The sequence below is a fragment of the Rhynchophorus ferrugineus genome, unplaced genomic scaffold, assembly GCF_030347505.1.
Source record: "Rhynchophorus ferrugineus isolate W39M unplaced genomic scaffold, kcgeb_rfMv2 rfM5, whole genome shotgun sequence".
NCBI lineage: Eukaryota > Metazoa > Arthropoda > Insecta > Coleoptera > Curculionidae > Rhynchophorus > Rhynchophorus ferrugineus.
The window spans coordinates 12,006,214-12,025,425 of NW_027472584.1; the positions used below are offsets into that span (position 1 = coordinate 12,006,214).

General features: G+C 31.1%; 1 protein-coding gene across 1 annotated transcript in view; it reads left to right on the top strand.

Moving 5' to 3' along the window:
- The window catches only part of LOC143196906 (protein rolling stone), a 96,316-nt gene continuing 77,104 nt past the window's right edge, over positions 1 to 19,212 (top strand). Inside the window, exon 1 of the mRNA XM_076404858.1 lies at positions 1 to 147. The gene's annotated coding sequence lies outside the window, so the exon portion shown is untranslated. The remainder of the gene's footprint in view (positions 148 to 19,212) is intronic.

Here is a 19,212-nt window from a genome sequence, read left to right on the forward strand (position 1 = left end):
ACCAGTTTTAAAGAAAGAATGGTTGGCAAAACTCATTATTATTTTGTGATTAATGTGTATAAATGAGAATGTGTATAACGTGTAGAAGCGGTTTTAGGTACTTTAACAGTTGAAAAATCAAATAAAAAGGTTTAAAGGCCATCTGAGGTATGTTTAAAGAAATATTTATTTAGAAAAAATTTGGTTACCACATTATAGGCGCTTCTTTAATGTGGTAAGTAACAACAGTCACTTTAGTGGACAAAATGCTGTTGACAAACTAATAAAATTATTTGTCTAAAGGCGGCTAACTTAGAGTAAATAAATATTAACATAACGGTGGTAAACATTTTTAGTTTAAACCTAACTAGGGTTTCTTGTTATTCTTTTTTTTTTTCTTACAAGATGTGATTTATTTGAATAGATTTTTAACAGAGTGCCGTGGTTTTAGTTATTTCGTGTTTAAAAATATCAATGCGTCTCATGAGTTATGTGGTATAGGGTGTACATATAAGTTTTGATGGTTTTGTCACAGATTTTGCGAAATATGGACAGTTCTCATGTTGGAAAATAGAAAACTTTTGTAATATAAACAAGTATTTGTATGCAATTATTCACTCAAACTTATCAATATCAAGTCATACAGTGATTTCTTCAAATTAAAAAAGTAAAATAAATGTTCCTTGCAAATGACATTTATTTACTGATACAAAATCACTAGTTGAGGTTATGTTTTTGACAGATATCCAATCGTACGGTATAATATTTTGAATCAGACAATATTACAATAACTATCTGGTTGCCTTTTTTCCCGTTGATTATAAAATACTTATAAAAATTTACTTATATTAAATAATATATAAATTAATTTTCAATTTGAATACATTTTGAATAAATGCATGACGTTTTATATTCATAAATTTTCTAAATAACAGATGTTTTTTTTTTCAACAATGCCATATTTGTTTTTTATTATGACATATGTTTTTTTAATAATTTATTTAATATGGCGTAAAATAAAAAATTAAAGCGTAATAGTTACTATGGAAAATAAATTGTTTTTATGTTGTATTTAAAATGTCTTGGCTTAATGAGATTACATAATTTCCGTGTATCAGTAATAAGTATGTCTCTTTTTACTTCGAATTTGCAGCATTTAACACTTTTAATGATTTTAATAATTTTCTTTATACAGCAGCAATAAAGCCAAATTAGTATTTTGAACATCTGGTAATCAGAGAAGCGGATATTCAAATCAAATTATAGTTCCTTTATAAAATTTCCTTGAATCACTTTTATTTGTTATGGTTCAAAGGGTTTTAACAAGTCATTCTTAAACGCGATACGTAATATTTTATAATGAAAGACTGCACTGCAATTTCTGCTATGAGCGATTATGTTTATATCATATTGTTATTCTGTGTTAATAGAAATAGTTTTTAATTATATAAAGTTTTAAATCACTTACATTTTTATGGCACAACAACAGAACTGTGGGTTGATATATTACAGTATCAGCAAGTTACGTGCCCAATTATAATATTTTTATGTCCTTTTAGCTATCTTATCGTCCTGTATTTACTCTCTAATTAATTAAGGATAGCAATTTGTTGTTATACCTGTTTTTATGTTAGAGATTTGTTAATATCGTATGTGTGTCAATCAATTTTTTAGATTACTTATATTTCCTATTTCTATTTCCATTCCCATTTATATTAATGCAATTCAAGTTTATTTTCATTAAATTTACTCATACACACTTTGTGTAATTTCTCTGAAGATTTTTTTTATAAAGCAGAGTTAATTTACTTTTGTAACCCTGATACTGATTATTCTAATTACGCATGCATCCATATAAGCTCTAATATTTGTTTGTCTTGAATTAAACAATCCAACTAACCACTTCTAATAAATATTCTCTGGCCCTTGATGTGGTGCATTAGAAACATAAGTAGTTTGCTTTTATGTAGATTTCCTCTTTAGTGGAGAAAACCACATAAATAAAATAATAATATCCAGAAAATTTTAATGGAGGAAATTTCAGAATATACTGCAGTTAATTTTACATTTTGGCATACATATTTAAATACCTATACTAAAAGTCTTTATAATATTAAATGGAACATATTCAAAAATAAAAGTTAAAAATAAAATGTGGAAAATTGAATAGTCGTATTAGCAAAACTGAAACTTAACCAACTTCTCTAAAAAAATTATTTGTCAGTACTTGCTTAAAGATTGATCTGTGCAGATCAACTTATGAGTACTTTCACAATGTCTATTCATTATGCTTTGACTGTGAAGTATATCCTGCTTTAGAGGATATTTTTACAAAAACTAATCTTGACTGTTTATGTATAATTTTGTTCTTAAATATTAACAACATTATCATTTATGATGGCTTTTGTTTTAAATAATTGTTTAAATTAGTTTTGCTTCCTGTAATATTTAGTAGGTGTTTGCTGGTTTTTGATCAGCGATTTCTATTGGTAAAAAATGCGAATATCAATGTAAACAACTGTTAAATAATATAAACTAACAGTTAAATTTGATGGTTTTGACATTTCTCTACATAAAATAATAAATTGACTATTATTGAGTTATTCAGTATATACGGATGCTATTAATTAAACGCTCAAAATTGAATTTTTGACATTCAATATGTTGGTTGCTTGATTTGAAGAAGTACGAGTATATATGCTGAATCCCTGCCAACACGTTTAGAAACTTGTAGCTTGCTTTATAAACTTTATGCTACTTAATATCCCAATTGTCGGTTTTTGTTTCAACGACTTATTGCAAGGTATATTGGACAAACACTTTATACAGCTTAGCACTTTATTATTACCACTTGAATGAGCTAAAAAAGCCATTCGAAGTATTTAAATACCGCGGGTTTATTGCTTGTCAGGCAAAAACCAAACAGTTTCTGTGCATATTGTAACTGGTGTTGAAAAGTGGGTCAGTTACGACAATTCAAAGAGCTGAAAATCATGTGCTAGTCTAGCAGGACCATCCACATCTTCACCGAAGTGGTATATTTATAACAACAAAACCTTGCCGCCCTTATAATGAGATTAGCATGATGGCATGTGTGCAAGGTGTATTATGATCTGCTAAAACCGAATGAAACTGTTATTGCATGATATTTACCGACGTCAGTCGACTAAAATGAACTTCGTATTGTTGCAAAAAGACCAGCAATAGCGACTAGCAGAAGTAATGTCATTCTCTTGTATGATAACATTCGCTCACACGTTGCTCTGGATACACAGTGTATCCGTCAAGGGTTCTGACGGATACACTGTTGCAGTTCTGTACCTAGCGTACTCACCAGATATAGCACCCCCTTCTTCTACAGAATTGCTCAAGTGTGAAAATGGATGGGCTGCAAAACGAACACCTTTCCTTCGACATAGTATTACCATGTTGACAGAAATAATATTTTTTAATTACGATATACTGTACCAGTTTTGAGAAAAAGTGAGAAAATTATTAGAATACAAACAAGAAGATCAAAATTCTTTTGTAAAATGCATGCAATATCCGAATCTTAATTAACCTCTTATATTAAAATTTTCTTTGTAGTTCTCTTACATTTCTTGAACGATTATAAATATCCAGTTTTTTCCAAAAAAATTGTATATTGAACAGCTGTTCGAAATTAAGAAAAATACTCAGTTTAAACATTTATCATTCATTTGTGTTAAACAAGCAAAACATATTTTTGAATGGTTTTAATATGTGTAAGATAATTATTCGATTAGGAAGCCAATCAAACGGCTTTTTCCTTTCTTTCGTAGCATTTCCTTTAATCTTGTCTGAATTATATTTTACTTTTCTTATTCTTATCTTTCCTCTAACTAATAAATGGACATTTTATGTACATAATTTAGTTTTGTGCACGTAATAATATGCAGAAGATATAATTAAAATGATTTGAATATTCAAATGAATTTAGACAGTTTTAAACATAAGGACTAATAGAAATTGAATAACTAATAGAATCTGTATTTTGTATAATATTTAATTGCATACATGCCATCTAATAATACAAGATACCAAAGGCGTTGATTAAAAAATTGCAATATGCTTGTTTTTCCAGCTTACATAGACACTGGTCATTCTCAGTGGAAAGTGTTTATAACTTAATATTTTTAGCACGTATAAAGATATTTATATTAAAATATAAATTGTCTATATATGTATACTTTACAGTATTTTATTTTGATTTTCTTCGATCCTTTTTCTCTTTTGATTCTCAAGGGAAAATATTTTAACTAAAAACTATATTTTTTATCAGGAATATTATATTATAGAATATATTGATTCATCAGAAACATTTCTCCTTCTTTTTATTACTTGTTTCTATTATATATCTAACTTTACAGTTACGAAGATATACAACATAATTAGTATATAGAATTAGTTTATATCTCTATATAACGTCAAAATTTTTGCAACTATGACAATACTTTTTAAAATCACAATGTTTTACAATTTATAGATACAAAATAAACAAAAGATAGAACACAACATCCTTAAAAATAATTCCTTATAAGATGACCTTTGACAATAAGTCCTTATTTAGTTTATTTAGAATTTAATTAATTAGTATATTTCTAATTAATAGAAATGTTGAATAGTTAATACAGTTAAATACAAAAGTATAAGTGAGATGTAGGTCATGAAGCGAATTACTCTCTCGAAAGATAACAATATGTTAAAATAAAGAAGAAAATGGCAGACACGCCGAAAGGCTGTATATAACAGCAAATATAATAGAAACCGTACCTATCTTGATGGCGGACTCTATTAGAAATTGAGCAAATCAATGGAGGCAATAATAAAGTCTAGTTGGAATTTTTGGGTGCAAATATAAGGTTCAAAGTCATTAAACCAACGTAATATAATCCAACTGCCAATGCCATGCCATTATCACTTCGAAACCAACGAAAAACTGCACGTTGGCCTCTAAATCAAACTAATTCACCAATCAATATTTCGCCGTACAACATGAGAGAGGGTTACTACACCGAGGAAGCCATACTATTACTGTATAATGTGTAGGAAATCAGATGGTTGAAGCCAACCAAATTACACGAACTTGTATTAAGTGCATATAAATGTTACTATTAACTTTAGCTTAAGTTGTTCTAATTTTATTTTATATATATATTTTTTAAAGTCTCCTTTTACCAGCTATGGGTTTATCTGGACTAGGCCTAAAGTTTAACGTGGTCTCCGAACCACGGTCCTGACCATTAAGCCTACGACTACTAAGAAGACATCCGGTCTTACCTAGCCTGGTTACTGGCGTGATTGGGATCATTTTCCTTGTCAGATTTTACATTCTTGCCTAGAACATTCACAAATTTTAAACAATCACAAAATAATTTTATAACCATGCCCCAGCAGGATTCGAACCCGCGGCTATCGCAACAGTAGGAGGACCGTACCATCGCCTTTACCACGGCGCCACCAAGCCGGCAATTTATTATTTTATATGTACATTTTATCTCTGTTCCCGTCCCCTTTATATCAACAGCGTACTATTATATAGTCGCGAAATGACGACCCGCCAAAGCGAGAAACAAAATTAAAAGTTATCTATACACAACTATAGTGATTACAAAATATTAACTCTAATTGGGATCATTTTCCTTGTCGGATTTTACACTCTTGCCTAGAAGATTGACAAATTTTAAACAATCACACAATAATTTTACAACCATGCCCCAACAGGATTCGAACCCGCGGCTATCGCAACAGTAGGAGGACCGTCCCATCGCCTTTACCACTGTGTCACCCGGCTTAATTTAACTTAAATTTAAAAAATAGTATATAATTAAATTCAAACAATATATTGAAAATTAATATTTAATTATCAATATACAAGAATCAGAACAAACTAAAGAGGAAAAGTGGATTCCTATATAAAGATTTTTGTTTTGTTTTGAATAGAATACTTTGGTATATGACAACTTAACAGTGCAAGAAGGAACCAACATATTTGCTTATATGAGTTATTTTTATAATTTTTATATGGATATTTTAGATTTATCTTCCAGGGATTGAAAAAGTCGAGATGATTATTCTTATTTTTAAAAATGTCAGCCATCATAATTTTCATCGATAAAAATCCTATCTAACTCTCACTGCTTCATAAGTGCATTTGCTAATATAATATAATAGACATTTCTATTTCGATGGGTGTATTAGCTGTGTTGACGGATATGATTGAGGCTATATTAATTAATACTAAACTAGGTCCACTTAAAAAGGAACTGCCGAAACCATAATTTAAATCAATATCAGTGATCAAGACTTTAAGCGATAATTGAAATTATCATAACATGTTAGAATTTTAATATCAATCGAAACGCCATTTATATTTATTAAAACAAATAGAATTTCATTTGGAGATAATACCCATGCATTATATCTGTGGGAACATTCAGATGTATTTAAAAAAAACATTCCTTTTAAATCAATTCATATTCGTAAATGGTCTTATCATTTAGTACAATTATTATGCAAAGCTGAGAGAAGAAAACATAGAGCGAACATCAGAGCCGTAAGTAGATAATGCAGCAGATACTAATGATAGTTAATATTTTGTAATCACTATAGTTGGGTATAGTTAATTTTTATTTTTTTTCTCGTTTTGGCGGATCGTCATTTCGCGACTATAGAATAGTACGGTGTTGATATAAAGGGGACGGAGACAGACATAAAGTGTTTATATAAGATAATAAATTGCCGGCTTGGTGGCGCAGTGGTAAAGACGATAGGACGGTACTCCTACTGTTGCGATAGCCGCGGGTTCGTGTCCTGCTGTAGCATGGTCGTAAATGTATGTTTGTGATTGTTTAAAATTTGTGATTGTCTTAGGCAAGAGTATAAAATCCGACAAGGAAAATGATCCCAGTTACGCCAGTAATAATCAGTCTGGGTAAGACCGGATGTCTTCTGGGATGATTTCTAAAGTTGGTTACTCGCCAGTCGGTAGGCTTAATGCTTAAGGACCGTGGTTCGGAGCCCACGTTAAAACTGTAGGTCCAGTTCAGATAAACCCATAGTTGGTAAAAGGAGAAATATAATTAATACTTTTAAAATATATTAAAAAAGAATTAATAAATAAAGAAAATTAATAACACAAGCAGGTAGGCTAAAATTATGAATAAGTGTATACACAATTTAAAAATAAACACATCAGCACACCCATACCGAAGTGGCAATGGTTATTTGGTCAGTAAACTTAACATAGGCTAGGTTCTATGGAGAAAATCGATTTCTCGTAGAAATCCGAGGAGTCTGTCTACATTTCCTCCAGTTAAGCATTTCTAAGATTTTGCAGCCCATACTTAGTTCTAATCTGGCTGAATCGTGGACAGTGGGCTCGAAGTCATCAAGTGACCGTACAAGAAAGGACAGTGGCGCCCAATCTCAGTCGATTCAAAGCTACGGCATGGTGACGAAGGGAAGGAAAACAAAGACAGGAGAAAAAATAAGCTTTAACCTCAAAGAGCCTGTTGTGGTTGGCCTCCTGGGCCCAACGACGTGGCACCTCGTTATTTGTGAAACAAGAAACAATTGGCATAAGGTCAGTATGGACACAAACATTCGTGATGGGGAGGGGAGATGAGGCTGCCGATTTAGCAGCACTATCCGCGCGCTCATTTCTCGATACCAACGTGAGAAGGGATCCACAGTAAACTTGTTCTGATCCCATTCAGATAGAGGGTATTGATAATTGACATGGAGTCGTTGATCAGGGGATGGTTCAACTTCTGCTCCAGGAAACAATCGAAAGCATTTCGGGAGTTGGTCAGGATTAGCCACTCTGTAAAGAATTGTATTATGATGTAGGATAAAGCTTTGAGTTTCGCGAAGAGTTCAGCGGTCAATATTGAACCCTATTCAGGGAGCTTGAAACGGAATGTCCCGTTGTTCACCACAAATGCTCTACCAAGCCTGCTGCGAGATTTGGAGCCATCTTTTCTATTATTTTTTAAAATAAATATTTCGGTATTTTGAATGTAGAAATATAGTTATGAACTTTTTTGACAAATAATCCTCAATTTATAAAGAAGACAATCATCAATCTATATGGATTATGTCAATATTTACCAATCCAACAATGTAATTGTTTGATATTTAGCATCTCTACGGTTAATCGTGGCCTGGTATCATCTTCAAATTTTTACAGTGAAACCGGTCGAGATTTTTGGCTTAATTTACAAGAAAGATTCAGTTTTCAATAATATTTATAAATATTTTGTCGTAATAAATGCTGTCAATCAATTTTTGTTTAGTTTGTTAACACGTGGCGTTATTAATTTATGCCGAATCGCATTCATTATAATCACTTCCTTTAGCTTTATTTTTTAATTTTTTATTAGCTACTCTTATGTACTCTCGGATCATATTTTAATTTAAAAACACATTTATCAAATCAAAATATTTTCCACCATTTTCTACAACCTTTTTCCAACATTTCCCGCAACATGGCGATATCGTGTAGCAACTAAGCCATGCTGCATAGATCTGAACAAGTGGTAATCGGAAGGCGCTATGTGAACACGCAAGATGCGGCAGTATTTTGTAACTCATAAGTTTTTGCGCTTGAAATTGTGGTAGATCTTATTTTTATCGCCAATCGCAACACGCTATGGAAAATTCTTCTTTTTTTGCTTGGTAAGCAATGAAACCAAGGTATTAAAAGAGTTAGAAATAGAATTGTTAGTCAGTTTGTATGATCATTCCGTCATTGTCCTTTCCAGCGCATGTAAACTTCTGAAAACTTATGATTCCTCAAGCGCTAAGCTATCTGAATGTTCATTGAAAGTTTGGGATGGATTGTAACCTAGGGATGCAGAAAAAATATCGACATATCGATATATTGATATTTTCTGAAAAATATATAGATATTTTTGCCCAAGCATAAATTTGTAAGAGCATATTTTTTACATCTTTTTCAACTATTTTTAATTATTCTTCTGCTATTGAATTGCGAGCAAATTATTTTAAACTATTGAAGATTTATTGTATTTCTTATTACATTGGCACGGAGTTAGATCCAAACGATTCCAAATGGTCGATACGATTTTATCAACAAACTGGTAATGCAAAAAAATCTGAACAATTACCATTTTACAACATGACAGTACACGAGAGTAGTAAAAGGATGGTGTATATATTAACGTAAAATTACGCACATCGGATAATGTCTGAATCAACAGGAGAGAGAAAAAATGAAAAAATATACTAAAGAAGATATGAAAATGACCGAGTAGTTACTTCGAGGTAGAAGAAGAAAGAGATGATTCAGTTTTAGGTCCAATAGTGTATGATTATCAAATAGATCTTGCATAATATGCATTCTTGTCATAAAAATATCTATGTCTGTATGTATGAAGAAAGGTTTTCTAATTATTATGACGTAATTATTAATAATTAATAACACTAGAATATTTATTGCATTTGTACATTGTTTAAATATAGTGACTTGAAAGTAATTTAATTCATATAACAAGTCATATAACGTCTAGACACAAGACTTATTCGCTTTTTATTTTACACTATTTTATTTTAAAATATTATAGTATTCAATTTTTTTATTAGTTAATTATCATATAAATTAAATCATGAATAATTAGAAATTATAATAAAAAAGCACCAATCATAAGCATGTATTATTATATAACATAAAATATATTTTTTCAAGTAACAAACTATCAATCCTTCAATAATAAATCTTCATCTATAATTCTTAATGATTTACCATGTTTTGTCTGCGTTTTTATAACCTATATTCTAAAACACTGTATCTTTACACATGATTAGGTTACTATATGTGACTTTTTTTTTAAATATATTTTAGACGTATGTAGAGAAAGTTTATATATTGAACCTAATTTAAAATATATGATATAGATTTAGAAAGGACCATGGTAATTTTCTATCAGCTTCAGGCGATTTGCAAATGTTACCAGGGGTATTCGTGAAGTGTAGAAGTTTTAACAGAAATATGTCGTTGTTTTAACAATTCATTATTTAGTTAATAATATAGCTTTAGTTTCAAACTCATTTCAACGTAATGATTTAAATAGTGGGAACAGTTTGACTGTTTTGGTACCGATAGTGTTGTTATTTGTAAAAAAGTAGAATAAGTTATTTATAAGAAAAGTGTGTTTATAAACAACTATTTATATTATATGGCAATTTAAATAGTTTTAATTAATTGAAATATCGCGCATTTAAAATTTCATTTAAAAATATATTGATTTTTTGCTTAATTGGTCATTCTGAAGCAATTTTTATTTACTGGACTAAGCTTAAAAAGATATTTTGTTACTTTTTATTCCATTATATTTTTTGTTACCTTTGTATAGTTTTTCCTATTAATCTAATAGCAGTAATGATTGATTTAGCAAGCGATGTTGGTACTGAACGTTATTTTCACAAAATGAGAAAGAATCGCAGAAAAGTATTTCAGCTAATAATATAATGTTACGTTGATATAGTTTATTTATAAGTAATCATTTATTCCATATAATTATAAATAGTTTCTATATATATATATATATATATATATATATATATATATATATATATATATATATATATATATATATATATATATATTATAGATAGTTTTAATTAAGCTATTTTAATAATACACATGTCTTTTTAATTAATAAAAAAACTTTTCAAAAATAATCTTACAATCAAAAATATTATTTTCTTTTATAAAACACCTTGTACAAAAAGAGACTTGGCAACTTGCAAAATCCTCCTGGCAACTAACTGCTTATTTTGTATTAAGAATCATATTATTAATCACTGGCCTACACATCATTCAAAATAGGAAAACTGTTTTAAAATGAGTATATGAGATTTACGTTTAAGATTCTTAATGAACTCTTAAGTATATAATATTTTTTATCGTTTTAAATCATTAGGGCTTTAAGAAATGTATACCATTTCAGTTATCACTTTAATATTCTTTAATTAGTATTAATGAAATATTTTCTCTGTGTTAACTACTATCTAAAGTAATCTAAAAAAATGTATAATTTAATATATATTTGCAGATCGCTATAGATTAAATTTTAATTACAATTATGACAATCGATATATATATTCGTTTTTTATATTTTTCATTTAAATATGTTAGAGGTGTTGCAATATGAAATAACCTTTTAGATTTGTGAATTAATTTTGTCACTGTTAGATAGTAACAGGTCAATTGAAAAGTCCCTGGCCTTCCATAGTAAAACACAGGTTTTTGCCAAAATTAGTTTTTATTATTCAACATAATTCCCTTCAAGGGCGATACATTGATTATAGCGAACTTTTCGATATCATTTTAGTAGTACGATTTATCCTTTGATTCAAAATAGGCTTCAGTTTCGAGCGAGCCTCGTTTTCAGAGAGCGTTCTTTTGAGATCTGAGAATAGAAAATAGTCGCTGGGAGCCAGATCTGAAGAATACGGTGGATGAGGAAGCAATTCGAAGCCCAATTCATAGATTTTTGCCATCGTTTTCACTGACTTGTGACACGGTGCATTGTCTTGGTGAAGGAGCAATTCCTTTTTCTTCAAATGCGGCCGTTTTTAAGCGATTTCGTCCTTCAAACGGGCCAATAATGCTATGTAATAGTCGCTGTTGAAGGTTCTTCCCTTTTCAAGGTAGTCAATGAAAATTATTCCATGCGGATCCCAAAATACAGACGCCATAAACTTGCCAGCCTACTGTTGCGTTTTCCCACGCTTTGGAGCGTGTTTATCGTGTGTATTCCACTCGTATGACTGTCGATTGGACTTCGGAGTGAAATGATGGAGCCATGTTTCATCCATGGTCACATATCGATGCAACAACTCGGATTATTACGCTTGATCATCTTCAAACACTGCTCCGCATCATCAACTCGTCGTTGTTTTTCGTCAAAAGTGAGCTCGCGCGGCACCCACTTTGCACAGAGCTTTCTCATACCCAAATATTCGTGAATGATATGATGTACACGTTAAGTTGATATCTTTAGAGTGTCTGCTATTTCATTCGATTTAAATTTACGGTCATTCAAAATCATTTTGTGGATTTTTTAATGTTTCCGTCGGTAACAATCTCTTTTGGGCATCCACTGCGTTCACCGTCTTCGGTGCTCATTTCACCACGTCTAAACTTAGCATACCAATCCTTGATGGTTGATTTTCCTGGGGCAGTGTTCGAAAACTCGACATCAAGCCAAGTTTCTGCTTCAATTGTATTTTTTTCTTTAAAACGCAATATTTTATCAACACGCGAAATTCCTTTTTATATATTTTTTTCACAATAACAAAAGTTGCTTCACTCAAAATGCTATAATTCACAAACTAATGATCCAACAGCTGTCAAATTTATACACGCATCTTTTGAGGGTTAGAGCTAACTAAAAAATATATGGATTCAATTCTAGTGGCGCCATCTATGTGTCAGGCTGGGAACTTTCCAATTGACCTATTAGATATTAGATGCTGTGTGTAGTGTTTCTTTTGATATCAATACTATGGGCAAAGTAGATCGTCATGGTTAATGGAAAACGTTTAAAAATGAAGCAGCTGCTCTGCAGATTCACGATACAGCTACAATATAAGGTTCTAAAGCAAGCAATTTGGATTCTATACCCAAGAAATGATGAAGAATTGTTCCAGTGTCAAAAAGAAAACCACGTCATGACTTGAGTGAAACACGTATGAATTACGATAACAAATATCAATACCTTCAGAGGTGAAAGATAAAAATAAGAGGTTACGCCTGATTATGCATCAACAACGTTGATTACATCTGACTTATCTGGCTAGTCTCAAGCCTTTGAGGCATAAGTGTTTTGATCACTGAGTGTTATTATGAATTATTTCGAAACCCTGAAAAAATGAATTTTCGAAAAAATGAATTTATGGTGAGAGAAATTGAGAATTGCAATTGGAACAAAAACCGTTTTAAGGCGTGTTTTTTTTATAGAAGTGGGACTTTAAGTTGGCAATATTGTTTTTGATGAAAGCCATTTTGACAGCCTTCAGGTGACTTATGATTTTTTAAGTTATATTAGTAAAAAATATGTTGCTGTTCATTCATCAAGGCAATTAATTCAATTGACAATAGAATATAGTCGAACCACATACAATAAATGATTACATGCATCTACAGTGATGATATTGGTACCGTACAGTACATGATAAAGGAAGGGCCAAATGAGTTAATTCGTCATCCTGCAAGAGAATTACATCTGTGTGCTGATCTTGATTTGCAGCTATACAAAGTCCAAATGGTGCGATAATTAAAAGCCTATGGACAAGTAGATTCAGTGAATGTACCCGAAGTGAGATTGCTGTTCATCTCGATTTTCGTAAGAATATGTTGTTTAGTGATGAAGCCAATAACCAAAACTATCTCATTAATGGTATCTATGTCGAAATATCAATATGCAATTAATTGTGTTGTCGATCAATTAATGTCATTAGACATGAGCAGTAAAAGTTTTATTTCGTTTTTTGCAGTTCTTAATACAGTACACCTTGCCAAATGTTGCATTAATTAAAAGCCTTTGGACAAGTAGATTCAGTGTATGTATCCGAACTGAGATTGTTGTTGTTTAGTGCGCTTTAAAGGCTGGTGGAATCATGCCCGCCTGAACGTTATAGCCAATGATGACTACTACAGAGTCACTTCCTCGTTATGGAAAACCGTGCTTTGAATAGATGTCATCACATGTCATATAGCTCGAGTCACAATCTTCTTTATGAAGAAAGAATTTGGCTAACGCATTATTTAATTTTTCTTCCTGAAAAAATAGCATTCGCAGTGTCGTTATCAATTGAAGTGGGATACCAAATTTTGAAAATTGGACCTCTCGGTGGAACTAACTTTGAATCAAACATACCAGAAATCCTATTCAAATGGTAATAGATTACTTTTAAAACAAAGCTAGAAATAGTAAAATATAAGTAACACAGGTAGTATTCTTTTTCTAAGAAAATTAAAATTATTTAATCAAGTTAATTAAGTACAATTTTTTATAGTATTATCTAATTTATCGATTGGTTATTATATATGCCAATGTTTAAAAGCATAGATGTTTGCTTACTTGTTTGGTAGTAAACAAAATGAATGACCTACACATAATTTAAAAAAAAGTCAGTTTTTAAATAACTATAGGTGATTTACATTGAAGTTTTCTTAATCAAATTCTAAACAAATATTTTTCTTTCTTTGTAGCTGTGAGTTATTGTCCGACATAAAATATGCGTAGGTGTGGGATAATATTCGTTTCAAATAATATAAATTAAATTTGAAATATATATTGTCATGTAAAAAATTCCAACCAAATAAATTTATTAAACTTTATTTTATTTAAATTTATGAGGAAATATTGAAGCCTATAGGAATATTCTTTGTGATTTAAGATTTTAGCTCTATGTGACTTGCTTGAAACATTGGAAACAATTACATATTCTATAAATAAGATTATTTTTGTTGGTTAAATTTTGTAAATTTTAGTATTGGTTGGTTAAATTATTGACTTTAAATTGCATTAATTTATAGAATTAACATAAATTGTATAGTAAAATATCATATAGTAAAATTATCAATTAATGTAATTATTCTTGAATAGTCATATACTATATTATTTATATTTGTATTTATATTATTAATAATTTCAAATTATGTAGAGTTATTCTATTAGGTATAAATTACTTTATATAGAGTTATGTTCGTTATAATTGCAACATAATTAAACAGCTAAAGCATTGTGGTATTTGTTGGATTGGAAATTTATTTAAATAATATGGGAAACATATGGCTTTGGTGAGAGATTAGAGCTGTACTTTAAGCACGAGTTTGATCTAGGGACTAAGTTGAGATAAAAATATTAAATTATTTTAGAATATTTAGTGTCCATATAAATGTGATGGATGAAGAATATATGTAATGGTCAGTTGTTTATATTAATATCAGACTTATGAAAAGCCGGCTTGGTGGCGCAGTGGTAAAGGCAATGGGACGGTCCTCCTACTGTTGCGATAGCGAATCCTGCTGGGGCATGGTCGCAAATTTATGTTTGTAATTGTTTAATATATGTGAATGTTCTAGGCAACAGTGTAAAATCCGACAAGGAAAATGATCCCAGTCACGCCAGTAACCAGGCTGGGTAAGACCGGATGTCTTCTGGGATGATTTCTAAAGTTTGTCACTCGCCAGTCGGTACGCTTAATGCTGAGGACCGTGGTTCGGAGCCCACGTTAAAGTTTAGACCCAATCCATATAAACCCATAGTTGGTAAACGGAGACTTTAAAATATATATAAAAAAAGACTTATGAAAATGTTAAAAATAGTTCGAATATTACCAGAATAGGATTATTCAATTCTTGCTCATTGCATTCTTGAATGTGTACTTTAGGCTTTCTAATTTATTACGTACAATTTTACCGAAGATTAAACAACAGAGTGTGTTAGCTTTAAAAGTGTCGAATTCCAAACCAATATAATTTGTGGAAAGTTCCTTGTTTGGTTTTAAAAAGGCTACACGACTTTTTCTATAGGTTCTTCAAATATTGGTAATATTGATAAAAACGTTTGTTGATTATTTATTTACAAAATTATTTAGATTTTATTTAATATATAAATAATAAATTATTTTTATTTATTTATTTAATAAAATTTGTATTAGCCGGCTTGGTTGGCGCAGTGGTAACAGCAACAGGACGGTCTTCATACCGTTGCGGGATCGAATCCTGGTGGGCTATGGTCGTAAATGTAAGCCTGTGATTGTTTAATATTTGTGATTGTCCTAGGCAAGAGTGCAAAATCCGACAAGGAAACTGATCCCAGTCACGCCAGTAACTAAACTGGGTAAGACCGGATGTCTTCTAGGGTGTCACTCGCCAATTGGTAGGCTTAATGGCGAGAATCGTGGTTCAGAGCCCACGTTAAACTGTAGGTCCAGTCCAGATAAACCCTCGCTGGTAAAAAATAGACTTAACATAACTCTTATATATTATATTTCATATAACTGATATATTATCTTTAATTAAGAATATTTAAGAATGATTGAGTATTATATGAGGTGGTGAGTCTTTTGTACTTTTGTCAGTATTATTTTTGTCTTATCATTTGACATCAACAGTAAGAGATCCACTTGGTTTTTTACACTTCTTAGTAGACTACACCTTACTTATCCACCATATGCACGACATGACTTCATGATCATTAATGAACTAACCGACGACTTTTTATGCTTGGGATTGTCATAGTATCTACATTTCATTTCCATAAACAATATTTCATCGAAAAATCTTCTTTTTTATCTGGCAAGCAATGAAATAACGCTGTTGAAACGGTTTAAAATAACATTTTCGGTCAATTTTCGTTGTTGCCTGGAAACAGTTGATTCATCAAAAGTTAAGCTATCTGTAAGTTTTGGGAGTTTTAGATGAGTTTTCGTCCAACAAGTCTTGCAATTTATTGCATCTCAACTCTTGTGGTCCTGGACTGTTCTTTGTTATTTATATCAAAATTACCACTTTCAAATCACAGAATCGAAAATCAATAATTGGGATATGAAAGAGTAGTAGCACCACAAGTTTGTAAAAGTGTGGGAAGAGCTAAAATAACCTGTGTCCTCTTCTAGTCTTAACCAAGAGTTGTATTACTTCAATAACCTGACATGAGAATGGAACCCTGTAGTATCTTGGTGCATCTACAGTACTTCTCAGGGCCTTGTTCTGGAAAACTTATATTGCATTTACATTACTTTTCGCGGAACATCCATATAATTGAATTTCGTATGTCCATATAACTTTGAGTACTTGCTTGTATAATAGTAATTTATTATGTACTGGTAGTTATGATTTTGTTCCAATTAATCAATACATCTTCTTATATTTGAACAGTTGTTTTTTTTTCTTTCTGCATGTTCCTTCCAGCGAAGTTTTGCATCAAGATTCATAAATTTTTCAAGAGATACTTTGCGTTCTTGATGTAAGAAAGGATTGTATTATTTACTGTTATTGGTGTATGTGCGGTCTAACTATAGGTGAACTACACATGCACAGATTTACTTTCGTTAATTTTTGTTTTCTAGGTTTGTTACTTTTGTTACTAGTTGTCACTTGACTGTCGTAATTTTCGCTATTATTTCGGACAGCAAAAATTCCGTTATCATCAGGAAATGTAGCCATCGTGATATTTTTCATTTGTGGTATATCACATGCGTAGAGTAGGTAGAAAATTGTCCACAATACACTTTTTTTGTGGTATACCTGCTTTAGCCTCTTTTATTATAGAGTTGGAAGGTTTTAGTAGTTCAGAGTGTTGCGTTGGTAACATTTTCTGTAGCTTATAAACAAGGCCGTCATATCATACCTTACCGAAGGCTTGTGCTAGAGCTAAGTTTTATATATTTATCCTTTTTTTCTTAATGATCGACCCAATTGCATCAATTGTACATTGTTTGAGTTCATTAAACGCAGAAATTGATAAAGGTCTACTGTTATGGTTTTAACATATTTAATGATTAAATTTCTTACCACTTTTAGAATCACTATTTTTTATATTAAGCAGTATTTTATTTATTGAATGAATGAATATGAGATTTAATATGTAAAAGTCATCAAATCAATAATTGTCAAATCAATAATAATCAAATAATATTGCCATATGTGATTGTTCAAATGTTTTACTTCTTTTTAATGACAATTAATATATCTCTTCGGTCTATACTCTTTTGTGCCAAAAATTACAGGGTATTTGCATAATTTTAAATAATTTTTTCCTAGTTTGTTGGAACTCGTTTTACGGGTCATTGAAACCTAACCATTATAAATCTATAACCTTGAAATCGACATTATTTAGCTTCTTAGTAACTAATAAATAATAAAAACAAATTATTTGAAACGCCTTGTATATTATCCGTGGGTTGAATGGTAATACGGTATCCATGCGGTAATTGACCAGTTCGAAAAGTTCGGAGTTCAACCTTAACCAATGTCAATTAACGAGAGCTCAGTTGTATGAGACAGGATATGTTACCACGGCCACAAAATTCTACTGGTTGCTAAGCCTCTCATAAGAATAGAAGAATTGCTTCTTGTATAGGAAGTTCCGCAAATTTCGTCTGATGTATTCGGAGACCGGTACCATTCTTTATCGAAATTATTCGAAAACGAAATTAATCAAACCGTATCTTACGTCTAATTAAGTTTTTTTCTTAATACATTGTTAAGTGTAATAGATAAGATAAACAATAGTAATTACCAATCGTATATGTTTACAGAACAAGTACAGTCGATTTTTCTTCGTGATTATATTACTAAATATAATTACAATATGTATATGACTATATGGGTTTTTTTTTGTTGATAATATCGTTCAAAAACCATCTATAAGTATTTTACAGTTACTGTTGCTTTTGTTGATACATTTTTCATCATCTATATACCGAAGTAAAATACTCTAATTATTATAGCTGAGATTTATCACTAATATACAGGGGATGGTCAAGATAATATGGACATTTGACATATACACAATATTTATTCATTAATAAAGTATTGAGCCACCATTTGCTTTAAAACAGTTGCAACTCTTCGCGGAATAGACTCATAGAGAGTTGTCCCAATTTTATTTTAAATATCCCAATTGCTTTAATGATGTTGTCTTCACTATATGCTCTAAAACTTCCAATAACGGTGCAATTATGTTGAGATCTGGAGATTGTACTGGCCAGGGAATATATTCTGAGGCTTCTCAAACCAAAACTGGACCATTTTGGCTATGATTATGGACGTTTTATCATCTTGGAATATGGCAGTATTTGGCAACAATATGCTGAGCATAGGAAGAACAATCACTAGATTACAAGGTTTGCTGTGTAAGTCAATACTTAGGCCCATTTGGACCTATGGCATTGAACTGTGGGGTACTACTATCAAATCTAACATAGATATCCTTCAGAGATTCCAAAATAAAGTATTGCGAGTCATCGTCGATGCCCTATATTATGTGTTCAACAAACTGATTCAGCGCGATATCCTCATAGAACCCATAACGAGTGTGATTCGGAGTATCAGTGCGAAGTACTGTGAAAGACTATTAGTTAAATCGCCAAACAGTTAAACGTGCGCGATGACGGTGAAGTCCGTGGGCTCAAACGCAAACTGCCATACGAACTGATTAATAGACACAT